General features: G+C 47.4%; 1 protein-coding gene across 1 annotated transcript in view; it reads left to right on the top strand.

Moving 5' to 3' along the window:
- Nucleotides 1–9511: 9511 nt before the first annotated feature.
- LPIN2 (lipin 2) overlaps nucleotides 9512–12833 on the top strand; it is a 65559-nt gene continuing 62237 nt past the window's right edge. Inside the window, exon 1 of the mRNA XM_069957729.1 lies at nucleotides 9512–9802. The gene's annotated coding sequence lies outside the window, so the exon portion shown is untranslated. The remainder of the gene's footprint in view (nucleotides 9803–12833) is intronic.

The raw sequence follows: 12833 nt of genomic DNA, 5'->3' as shown, positions 1-12833 counted from the left end.
TCAAGGCTAGACCAACATTATAGTGTAAAAAATTTAATATTTCATTTTCACGCCACATTGTTCCACATTTGTGCCCGTCACCAGTGGGGTCCATATGCTGACTACACCCCTTGTTACATTCCTTGAGGGGTGTAGTTTCCATAATAGGGTCACTTGTGGGGGGTTTAACTGTCTTGGCAACACAGGGGCCTTTTGAATGCAACATGGCCCCTCGAAATCCATTCCATCCAAATCCAGCCTTCAAAAACCAAATGGCGCACCTTCCCTTTGGAGGCTTACCCTGCACCCGCATGGCGCTTTATGTCCACATGTGGGGTATTTCCGTACTCAGGGGAAATTGCTCTACACATTGTGTTTTTTTTTATCTTTTAACCCCTTGTGAAAATGAAAAAATCAAGACAAGATCAATGATTTAGAGTAAAAATTTTAAAAAAATTACACTAAATGTTGGTCTAGCCTTGATTTTTTTCCATTTCCACAAGGGGTTAAAAAAGAAAATGAACACAAAACGTGTAGGGTAGTTTCCCCTGAGTACGAAAATACCCCACATGTGGACATAATTTGCCATATGGGCACAGGGCAAGTCACCAAAAGGACAGAGCGCCATTTAGAGGCTGGAATGGGGGATGGAGGCCATGTCGCAATTACAAAGCTCCTGTGCTGCCAGAACAGTAGAAACCCCCGACAAGTGACCCAATTCTGGAAACTACACCCCATAAGGAATCTAACAAGGGGTGCAGTGAGCATATGGACCCCACTAGTGATGGGCACATGTGTAGGACATGTGCCGTGAAAATAAAAAATACCATTTTTTTCATTTTCACGTCCCAAATGTGGCCGTCACCAGGGGGACATATACCCGCTGCCCCACTTGTTAGATTCCTTATGGGGTGTAGTTTACAGAATGGGGTCACTTGTGGGGGGTTTCTACTGTCCTGGCCGCACAGAGGCTTTGTAATTGCATCATGGTATCCTCTAATGGGAATGGCGGCCATACCTATTTAGCTGGGGAAAAGGGACAATTCTAATTTATTTGGGGGTATTAGGCCAATTATTAGTTTATAAGGTTGAAAATGACAGGTGTCCATCAAATTCAACCTGTGTTGATCCAGAGGAAGGCAAAAACCCCTCGTGAGGCAGACGACAGTAGCCTCATTACAGGGGAAAAATTCCTTCCCGACTCCATATTGGCGATCAGAATAATCCCTGGATCAACGTGACCCCTGACATAGGAATAAGGGACAGAATTTAGATAATGTAGAACCCCAGTGACGTGTGGTCCCCCCGGCCTCCCCCCTGGCCCGGAAAGGTTCCGATCGCCGCTATGGGCTTATCAGCCAATAGCGGCGATCATCGGCATGGGGGGGGTTAACAACCCTCCATGCCGACAGGGAGAGATGGCCTGCTATGTATTATAGCAGGCTATCTCCCCCGATCGGGACCCGGCCGGCCGCGGCGCCCGTTTAAAGGGATGACGTACCGGCACGTCATGGGTCCTTAAGTGACAGTGATCCATGACGTGCCGGTACGTCATGGGTCCTTAAGAGGTTAAAATAACAGCACATATTATGTTGTAATTGAGTGGTTGGCCGTTATTTAATGGCAAATATGTGCTTTTATTTTAAAACTGTTGTATTGAAATAATGGAAGTTATTTACCGTTATATGGCGGCCATCCACTCAATTTCACCATTATGTGAACAGAGCCTTTCTGTGTTTTCAATCCACTCCTGGTTTTGGTTGCTATGAGGACCTGACATGAGGACCAAATACAGCCTCAAATATACATAGTGTGAGCCTAGCCTCAGACTGCAAACACACACAGGTTATTTTGGGAAAACCACCACTGCAGTTTTTGTGCCAAAACCAGAGGTGGATTCAAATAGGATGGACAATATAAAGGGAGGACTTGTACTTCCTTTTCATGTTGGATCCTCTTCTGTTTTAAGACAAGAGGAAAAAAGGTGCTGGGAGGATGGCGCCTCGTGTAATCCGTGAAATACGTGAAAATGTGTGAATTAAAAGTATTGGTAGCCCCTTGGGCTTTATGCCTATCACCCTACTTTGGGGTAAGTTGTAGCGTCGGATGATGGCTGCCGGCCATCGGATCCAGGAAATGGGAGTCTTCCAGTGTCAGGACCTGTGGTTTCAAGCAGTGAAGAGAAGAAAAAAGGACATGGGTAGGTATCCTGCACTGCCAAAAATTCCTTCACGAGTGGAGTATAAAACATAAAATGGCTGATTTATTGGATAAAATCAATAAAAATGTACATTAAATAAGCAATTATGTGTTTCAGGAGTTGCATCTCCCTTCATCAGATTGCATGCAATCACTTGGCCAAGCCAGACATAGCCAGCGCAGTTGATGGCTGTTTTTCAACATGTTTAAAGGGAACCTGTCACCCCTCCACCTGGGGCAGAATCCACCTGATCCCCCGATAGAACCCCCCCATATTTACCTCCTCCTGCCGGTCCCACTACCAATGCCAGTCCTGCAGCGGAGAAATTACCATCCACTCGCCCACAAGCCCACTATGCAAGTTAGAAGAGATGAGTCTGATGCCCATAGGAAATCACTGTAGCAGTCCCATACAAATACAGGAGCAGTGATTTCCTATGGACATCGGACTCAGCACAGCTCAGATGTCATTTTATAGAATAAAGCTTTAGTTAGTAGTAGAACAGCCTATAATGGGACACTTGTAGAATACAATGCACAGTCATCGCACAGATGGTTCAAAGTAAATAAACTACAGTAGTGCAAACATCAACTCTCAAGTGAACTTTCACCCTAGCGCCTCCCCCCCCCCCAGTGCATCAGACATCAGTCAGTTTTGTTTTAATAAGCCTTTGTCCAGACTAACAAGAAAATAAATCTATTTTTGTAATCCAAACAATTTGTGTGGCACAGATTTTGCTGGGGATTTATGAACAGGTTTTCCCAGTTGTATGGCATACAAGACATTATCAGCAGATCTTGTAGATTGTGAGGTGCAATCTCCCTAGGACCACCATTGAGCTTGTTTTCCCCACATCTCACAGATGCTCAACTCAACTAAGATCTGGGGTACTTGGACACTAAAGGCCTTAACGGTTACCGGCTGTACTTGGCTGATTACCGACCGTACTTGGCTGATTACTGGCCGTACTTGGCTGATCACCGGCCGTACTTGGCTGATTACTGGCCGTACTTGGCTGATTACCGGCCGTACTTGGCTGATCACCGGCCGTACTTGGCTGATTACTGGCCGTACTTGGCTGATTACCGGCCGTACTTGGGCGATTACTGTCCGGACTTGCCTGATTACCGGCCGTACTTTGCTGATTACCGGCTATTAATTGTCTGGTGTAATAGCACGTGTGAAAAGGCAATGATCAGTCAACATGCACTGTCGGCTGATCGTTGTCCTTCAACTTGTTGAAATGACACAATCAAAACAGCGACAGTCTGCTGTTCATTGCGCTGTGTAATAGGAGCTAAGGACTAAGGATCAATCTAAGGATTGTCCGGGCAGCTCCTCCCACAGCTCCCTGTGGCCCCCCGCTGTCTGTGCGTGTAATAGCCCAGACAGCGAGTGGGGAATGAGGAGGAAGTAAGTGCTGAGCGCACAGGTTAGCGCTCGCTTCCTCCTCACATCATGCCATACAATAAGGCCTTTATTCAATACACTACTACACTCTTGATCATGTTCCTCAAACCATTCCTGAACAACAAAAAACAATTGAAGAAACTTGCAGCACTCACCCACAAACATGCTTGACAACACTTTCTTTTCACACCATGGTCTCAGGACATTGGGACAGGTGTTTCGCACTCTGCACTGCACTTCCTCTCGGTAGACTTTTGTAAATGGAGGTCTGCACAATAGTGGAAGTCCTTGACCTTGTGCTCTGCGAGGTGTCTGTGTGGTGGGTGGTGAACCTATGTATGTGCAATTAACTCAAGCCTGACATGTAGGGAACCTGAAAAAAGGAATGAACTTTGGTAAAGACCGCCTGTGCAGATCCATACAACATAAACCCCCTACAGCATAGGGTAGTGAGGTCACAGGCTTCTAAATACGGTCACAGTTCCCTTTAATTCTTGTGCATCAGTCATACTGGAAGAAAGTCTCTTATCAGTCTGACACAGTGCTCTCTGCTGACATTTCTGCTGACAGGAACTGTCCAGAGCAGGAGAGATGTTCTATGGGAATTTTCTGCTGCTCTGGACAGTTCCTGTCTAGGACAGAGGTGGCAGCAGAGAGAACTGTGTCAGACTGAAAAGAAAACAACAATTCTTGCAGGACATACAGCAGCTGATAGGTATGAAACTTGAGATTTTTAATTGAAGTAAATTACAAATCTATATAACTTTCTGATATCAGTTGTTTTGAAAAAAAAAAAAAGATTTTTGCTGGATGACCCCTTTAAGGTACACTCTTCTGAAGGGTCAGTTTGGCTTACTATGGTGAATATATTTCAAAGACTTTATGATGGTTTCCTGAGGCAGGTCATAGGGTAAAAAGGTCATGACATGTAAGTCACGTAGCACTGTCTGAAGTCCACAAAGAGTCTCCTGTTGTCAGAAGACCCCTTGTATAGCCACTGTCTCTTCTGGATAGACCATTCATTGTGAACAGTTCTTGAGTAAAACCTCTTGCCAGGAATGGGTACAGGTAGGTGGAAATCTGGTGTCACCTGGGACCTAAGGTTTGCCGGCAGTATTACAGGGGTTGTCTGGTAAAATGTTTTTATTTTTTTATTTTTAAAAGACTTTATTTAACATCAAATAATCAGGTGGGAGACAATACACAACGAAGCCTCCTTACCTACAATAACGAATATTGCACAATAAGTTAAAGGAATACCACAACGCAAAGTTTAGGAATAGGCAAACAGTTTGTTCTATGTGATACCTCCTCACTTGTCCTATGTGATACATCCTCACTTGTCCTATGTGATACCTCCTCACTTGTCCTATGTGATACCTCCTCACTTGTCCTATGTGATACCTCCTCACTTGTCCTATGTGACACCCCCTCCCTTGTTCTATGTGATATCTCCTCACTTGTCCTATGTGATACCTCCTCACTTGTTCTATGTGATACCTCCTCACTTGTTCTGTGTGATACCTCCTCACTTGTCCTATGTTATACCTCCTCACTTGTTCTATGTGATACCTCCTCACTTGTCCTATGTGATACTCCCTCACTTGTCCTATGTGATACCTCCTCACTTGTCCTATGTGATACCTCCTCACTTGTCCTATGTGATACCCCCTCACTTGTCCTATGTGATACTCCCTCACTTGTCCTATGTGATACCTCCTCACTTGTCCTATGTGATACCTCCTCACTTGTCCTATGTGATACCTCCTCACTTGTCCTATGTGATACCTCCTCACTTGTTCTATGTGATACCTCCTCACTTGTTCTATGTGATACCTCCTCACTTGTTCTATGTGATACCTCCTCACTTGTCCTATGTGATACCTCCTCACTTGTTCTATGTGATACCTCCTCACTTGTTCTATGTGATACCTCCTCACTTGTTCTATGTGATACCTCCTCACTTGTCCTATGTGATACTCCCTCACTTGTTCTATGTGATACCTCCTCACTTGTCCTATGTGATACCTCCTCACTTGTCCTATGTGATACCTCCTCACTTGTCCTATGTGATACCTCCTCACTTGTCCTATGTGATACCTCCTCACTTGTCCTATGTGATACCTCCTCACTTGTCCTATGTGATACCTCCTCACTTGTCCTATGTGATACCTCCTCACTTGTCCTATGTGATACCTCCTCACTTGTCCTATGTGATACCTCCTCACTTGTCCTATGTGACACCCCCTCCCTTGTTCTATGTGATACCTCCTCACTTGTTCTATGTGATACCTCCTCACTTGTCCTATGTGATACCCCCTCACTTGTCCTATGTGATACCCCCTCACTTGTTCTATGTGATACCTCCTCACTTGTCCTATGTGATACCTCCTCACTTGTCCTATGTGATACCTCCTCACTTGTTCTATGTGATACCTCCTCACTTGTCCTATGTGATACCTCCTCACTTGTTCTATGTGATACCTCCTCACTTGTCCTATGTGATACCTCCTCAATTGTCCTATGTGATACCTCCTCACTTGTTCTGTGTGATACCTCCTCACTTGTCCTATGTGATACTCCCTCACTTGTTCTGTGTGATACCTCCTCACTTGTCCTATGTGATACCTCCTCACTTGTTCTATGTGATACCTCCTCACTTGTTCTATGTGATACCTCCTCACTTGTTCTATGTGATACCTCCTCACTTGTCCTATGTGATACCTCCTCACTTGCTCTATGTGATACCTCCTCACTTGTTCTATGTGATACCCCCTCACTTGTCCTATGTGACACCTCCTCACTTGTTCTATGTGATACCTCCTCACTTGTTCTATGTGATACTCCCTCACTTGTTGTATGTGATACTCCCTCACTTGTTCTGTGTGATACCTCCTCACTTGTTCTATGTGATACCTCCTCACTTGTCCTATGTGATACCTCCTCACTTGTTCTGTGTGATACCTCCTCACTTGTTCTGTGTGATACCTCCTCACTTGTTCTATGTGATACTCCCTCACTTGTTCTATGTGATACTCCCTCACTTGTTCTATGAGATACCTCCTCACTTGTTCTATGTGGTACCTCCTCACTTGTTCTATGTGATACCTCCTCACTTGTTCTATGTGATACCTCCTCACTTGTCCTATGTGATACCTCCTCACTTGTCCTATGTGATACCTCCTCACTTGTCCTATGTGATACCTCCTCACTTATTCTATGTGATACCTCCTCACTTGTTCTATGAGATACCTCCTCACTTGTTCTATGTGGTACCTCCTCACTTGTCCTATGTGATACCTCCTCACTTGTTCTATGTGATACCTCCTCACTTGTTCTATGTGATACTCCCTCACTTGTTCTATGTGATACCTCCTCACTTGTTCTATGTGATACTCCCTCACTTGTTCTATGTGATACCTCCTCACTTGTCCTATGTGATACCTCCTCACTTGTCCTATGTGATACCTCCTCACTTGTTCTATGTGATACCTCCGTCAGCTTCAGATCAGTGCACACAAGCCAAGTTCTATGACAGATTGATGATGACTAATGTGTAATTTATTTATTTACTGATGACTTCATAAGAGGCAATGACAATATGAGTAGTGTGACAAACACCAGCCAGGTCATGTGTAATGTCCTTAACCTTATACTACCACATACCAGCATTGTTCTTACTGATTCACCTTCTCCCTATCTTTGGTGTCTGTATTTATAGCTCATGCAGGGACCTAGGACCATATTGCAGCTTCCTGTCTGAATCACACATTAAATTGGTATATCAATTTGATGAGACAGGGAGGGAAGTGCTTAGCCGTGCTCTTCTTTCTACCCTTTCTAGCAGTTGGTGGAGTCTAAAAACTTATACAACTGATCAATATTTATATTTTTTCATAATGACAAAGACAGTTTAGAGGGGTTTTGTCACCATGAAAACGTACCCCTATCCAGTATAAAAACTAACTGTGTAATCATAGGGATCAGACCTCTGATCTCAAGAACTAGACTCCCCAAACTCCAGTCTTTTATTGTCTATGGTAGTGCTAAGGATAATGTAAAGGGGTACTCCGGCAAAAATCTTTTTCTTTCAAATCAACTGGTTTCAGAAAGTTATATAGATTTGTAATTTACTTCTATTAAAAACCAATAAAGTCTTCCCATACTTATCAGCTGCTGGATGTCCTGCTAAAAAAAGGTTTTCTTTTTAGTCTGACACAGTGCTCTCTGCTGACATCTCTGGTGAAGTCAAGAACAGTCCAGAGCAGGAGAGGTTTTTTATGGGCATCTGCTACTGCTCTGGACAGTTCTTGACATGGACAGAGGTGGCAGCACAGAGCACTGTGTCCGACTGGAAAGAATATGCCACTTACTGCAGTACATAAAGCAGCTGATAAGTACTGAAAGACTTAAAGGGAAACTCCAGGGAAACTTACCTGTCTATTCCAGTTTTAAAAATACCAAAAATCTAGTTGTTGTTTTGTTTTTTGTTTTTTTTGGGGGGGGGGGGGGGGGTTGTTCTGTATTGTGTTTCTGTCCTTCCTGATTTCGCATTTCCCAGAATGCAATGCTTTCCCTCGTGTGATCATCACAGCCCCCACCCATTACAATCAATAAAATTAGTGCAGCAGCTGCTTCTGGCCAGTTAGAAATGGTGAATCAGTCAGGGGATTGGGGGATCCGGCCAAGCCTCCTGTGACATCACCCCCTGCCCCCTGTCTGCATCATCAGCAAACACTCACAATGTGAGACAGAGGCATGGAGTATTTGTCTCCTAAGGGGGGAGAGCAGTGGGAGCAGGAGACAATGTGGATCCGCCCAGAGGCCATATTTCTTCACTTCCTGGATTTCTATCAGCTACCAGTGTGGTAGAACCGTACAGATACAGTAATACATTGTATAGACACATCTATATAACTTTTAATGTACTTTTAATAGAAAACAAGTTTTTTCCCGGAGTTCCCCTTTAAGATATTTAATTAGAATTAAATTACAAATCTATATAACTTTCTGACACCAGCTGATTTGAAAGAAAAAGATTTTCGCCAGAGTACTCCTTGAATAAACAGCGCTCATCTATCTCTGGTAGAGATGATCGAACAGGGCCGAGGTTCAGGTTCGTACGTATTTGACTCCCGCTGCTTTCCCGTTTTGTGGGTAATAGGTTGTATCCAGGTGGTACTCGGGCTGTCTCCACCTTCTTCACAGAACGGGAAGGCAGCGGGAGTCAAATGCCGATGGTTCGGGTTTGTACGAACCTGAATCTTGGCCCTGTTCCATCATCTCTAATCTCTGGCTGCTCCCATACACATGGAGCATCAGTGCACACAGGTGACCACCGGCCCATTCCTCTGGAACACTCTGGGCTCCATTATTATACAAGGTAATCGGTCTCAGTGGCTGAAACAACCCTTTAAGGGTTGAGGTGAAAATCGGTGCAAACTTTACTGCATAATACTTGAGATTGTGTAAAAAATCCTCAGTGTGACTATCCCTTGTTTGTGTGTTGTGGGGAACCTGCCCTAATAACATACAGCTATTGGTGATCTCTAACATATGGCTTCCCAGCTGTTCCAGAACTACACTTCCCAGCATACCCTGCCACCCCAACATGCTGGGGATGGTAGTTTTGCAGCAGCAGTAAAGCAGCAGGCTGGGGACCGGTGTCCTATCTGTACAATGCTTCTATTACCTATGAGGACGGGACATTACAGCAGAAGCTCCCAGCAACCAATCAGGTGCCGTCACACATTCCACAACTGACCACAGAAACATGACAGCGGAATACTGATTGGTTGCCATAGGCAACTGCTCCCCTTACTGCCTGCTCTAATCTACCTTCACTAGGCCCCGCCTCCTCCTAAAATAGTCGGCACTTTCTTTCACAGAAAGCCCTCCGACACCTGACGTGTGACGTCATCACATCCCCCCTCCCACTGCTGGAGCGTGCAGTCAGAGGAGTACAGGGAGGAGGCGGGGCTTCCAGTCACTGCTAGAAGGGGCGTGGTCTTTGATGTCATTCAGCGGCCGCCCCGCCCCCTCCGGCTCTGGATCACGGCTCCTCCACAGCAATAAGGCAGCTCCGGGCTGAGGATACCGGGGGCTGAGGAGGGACCGGGAGACTGGAGGCCGGACCGCAACACGTCCCATTCATTCACCGAGCAGCCGCCAGCACCGCAGAAGCCTGTCTGTACTGGAGCGGCGTCTGACTAGGTGAGAGGTCACCGGCGTGTGCTGTGGTGGCAGCAGACTGGTACTGTGCATGGGGACTGCGCCTGCTCATAGCGTCATTCCTATGGGCTGTGTATGGGCACTGGCTGGCCATGGTGAGGGGCTGTATAGAGGGGATGGCAGGTACGGGGTATACAGCTATAGGCTGGGGGGCACTTGTCAGCCCCAGGAATCACCGGCAGCTGAGAAGGAAGAAGAGCCGAGGACCTGTGCTCTCCCGCCTGGATGGCGCTGATGGCTGCCCGGCTTGTCCGCTCCTGTAGGTCGCCACAGAAACGATTTGGGGCTGTAATTATCCTCCCTGTTAGTATTAGTCATGATGGCAGCCTGGGCATGTGGTGGTGTGGTGGTAGGCTGGGCATACAGTGGTGTGGTGGCAGCCTGGGCATGTGGTGGTAGGCTGGGCATACAGTGGTGTGGTGGCAGCCTGGGCATGTGGTGGTAGGCTGGGCATACAGTGGTGTGGTGACAGCCTGGGCATGCGGTGGTGTGGTGGTAGGCTGGCCATGTCCTGGTGTGGTGATAGGCTGGCCATGTCCTGGTGTGGTGATAGGCTGGCCATGTCCTGGTGTGGTGGTAGGCTGGCCATGTCCTGGTGTGGTGGTAGGCTGGCCATGTCCTGGTGTGGTGGTAGGCTGGCCATGTCCTGGTGTGGTGGTAGGCTGGCCATGTCCTGGTGTGGTGGTAGGCTGGCCATGTCCTGGTGTGGTGGTAGGCTGGCCATGTCCTGGTGTGGTGGTAAGCTGGCCATGTCCTGGTGTGGTGGTAGGCTGGCCATGTCCTGGTGTGGTGGTAGGCTGGTCATGTCCTGGTGTGATGACAGCCTGGGCATGTGGTGGTAGGCTGGCCATGTCCTGGTGTGATGACAGCCTGGGCATGTGGTGGTAGGCTGGCCATGTCCTGGTGTGGTGGTAGGCTGGTCATGTCCTGGTGAGGTGACAGCCTGGGCATGTGGTGGTGTGGTGGTAGGCTGGCCATGTCCTGGTGTGGTGGTAGGCTGGTCATGTCCTGGTGAGGTGACAGCCTGGGCATACAGTGGTGTGGTGGTAGGCTGGCCATGTCCTGGTGTGATGACAGGCGGTGGCGTGGCAGCCTGGGCATGTGATGGTGTGGTGGCAGCCTGGGCATGTGATGGTGTGGTGGCATCCAGGGTATGTTGTGGCAGCTTGGGCATGTAATGGTGGGATGGCAGCCTGGGCATGTCCTGGTGTGGTAACCTGGCTGCCATGCCACTGCCTGTCACCACACCAGGACATGCCCAGGCTGCCATCCCACCATTACATGCCCAAGCTGCCACAACATACCCTGGCTGCCACCACACCACTGCATGCCCAGGCTGCCACATCACCATCGCATGCCCAAGCTGCCACAACATACCCTGGCTGCCATGCCACTGCCTGTCATGTTGTGGCAGGCTGGGCATGCGATGGCGTGATGACAGCCTGGGCGTGTGGTGGCAGCCTGGGCGTGGGATGGCAGCCTGGGTATGTTGTGGCTGGCTGGGCATGCGATGGTGGAATGGTAGCCTGGGTATGTTGTGGCAGGCTGGGCATGCGATAGCGTGGTGGCAGCTTGGGCATGCGATGGTGGGATGGTAGCCTGGGTATGTTGTGGCAGCCTGGGCATGCAATGGTGGGTTGGCAGCCTGGGTATGTTGTGGCAGGCTGGGCTTCTAATGGTTGGATGGCAGCCTGGGCATGCGATGGTGTGGTGACAGTCATGGTGTATGGTGGCCGGTCTGTAGACGGGCAGTACTGGTTGTGGTGAATGATCTGAGAGCGGTTATAGTCCTGCACAGTGTAGAGAGTGACGGCAGGTGGGGTGACCCATCCCGGTAGGCTCTCACAGTGGTAAAACCTTTCTCTGCTTTTATTTGTGTGAAATGTTATTATTTAATTTTGCTATTTTTATAAGGAGATTAGATAAATGGTGATGCCACAGCACAGCTCAGACCCTGGTACCCCCCTCCCTCCCTCAGTGATATGATAGGCGTGCGAGGTTTCCTGAAAGCCGACCTTTGTCAGCATGTCAATGTTCTCTAATCTGTTGCTCTCTAGTTGTACAAGTACAGCTCCCAGCATGCTGTAGATTACATGCCTGGCCCTGGCACTGCCATCACAAGCCTTCTCAATACTGGGCTCAGCTGGGCGATAGGTAGCCCCCTGACTTACTGATCCGAGCTTCTGACCCCCACATCACCAGGACACGTTGGAGGGCACTCTGAAAGCTGGAGGACTTAGTTACCTGTCTAGTAGATCAGGTATCAGGTGATGTTACCTTCATAGTGACATCATAGTCTTGCTGCTCATTGGCTGTAGGCCGCAGTGATGTCATCCATAGGGGAAGTCATTTTCCCCACCAACCATTGGATGTTCATTAAAATAATACTGTATAACTATTGTGGCTTCCTTTTGTAAGGAGACGTAATGTTATGGGAACCCCCGCTCTATTATTTATGGGCCCTCTGACTTTTGGCATTCAGTGGCCTTTTCTTGATACTTTCTGTATATACAGTAGAAAAGAGGTTGTGTCCATCAGGTACTGATACTGAATGGGGCTGCAGGAGTGGTGTTAAGAAACCTAGCAGGTAAGCATCGCTTTATACACAGGGCATCTGATGGAGCCTGTGTGTCAGTCTTAATCTCTGTTTTCTGGTCTTACTAGACAAGTAGGAAGTCCTACTGAGTGATTGACAGCTCCTTATATGCACACTTCTACAAACAGCTGTCAATCACTGGGTAGGACTTCCCACTTGACTACTTAGCTCAGAGTGAGCAGAGATTTGCTTGAATAAACGACAAGTTAGTTTGGAACTTTTCATACAAAACTGTATATGAATCGGCTTAGCTCCTTCTGTTCTTTAACATGCTACCTGCAGATAGGTTGCACTTTTAGGGTATAAACCCACACGCCGTATATGCAGCGTATTTACTGCTGCGATACGCAGAAAACTCGCAGCAGATTAGATCTAAATAACTGAACACAGCATCAAATCTGTACCAACAAATCTGCT

Source organism: Dendropsophus ebraccatus, chromosome 2, assembly GCF_027789765.1.
Source record: "Dendropsophus ebraccatus isolate aDenEbr1 chromosome 2, aDenEbr1.pat, whole genome shotgun sequence".
Lineage (NCBI taxonomy): Eukaryota > Metazoa > Chordata > Amphibia > Anura > Hylidae > Dendropsophus > Dendropsophus ebraccatus.
The sequence above is the reverse complement of the archived record's forward strand: the minus strand, read 5'-3'. Positions and strand labels throughout refer to the sequence as shown.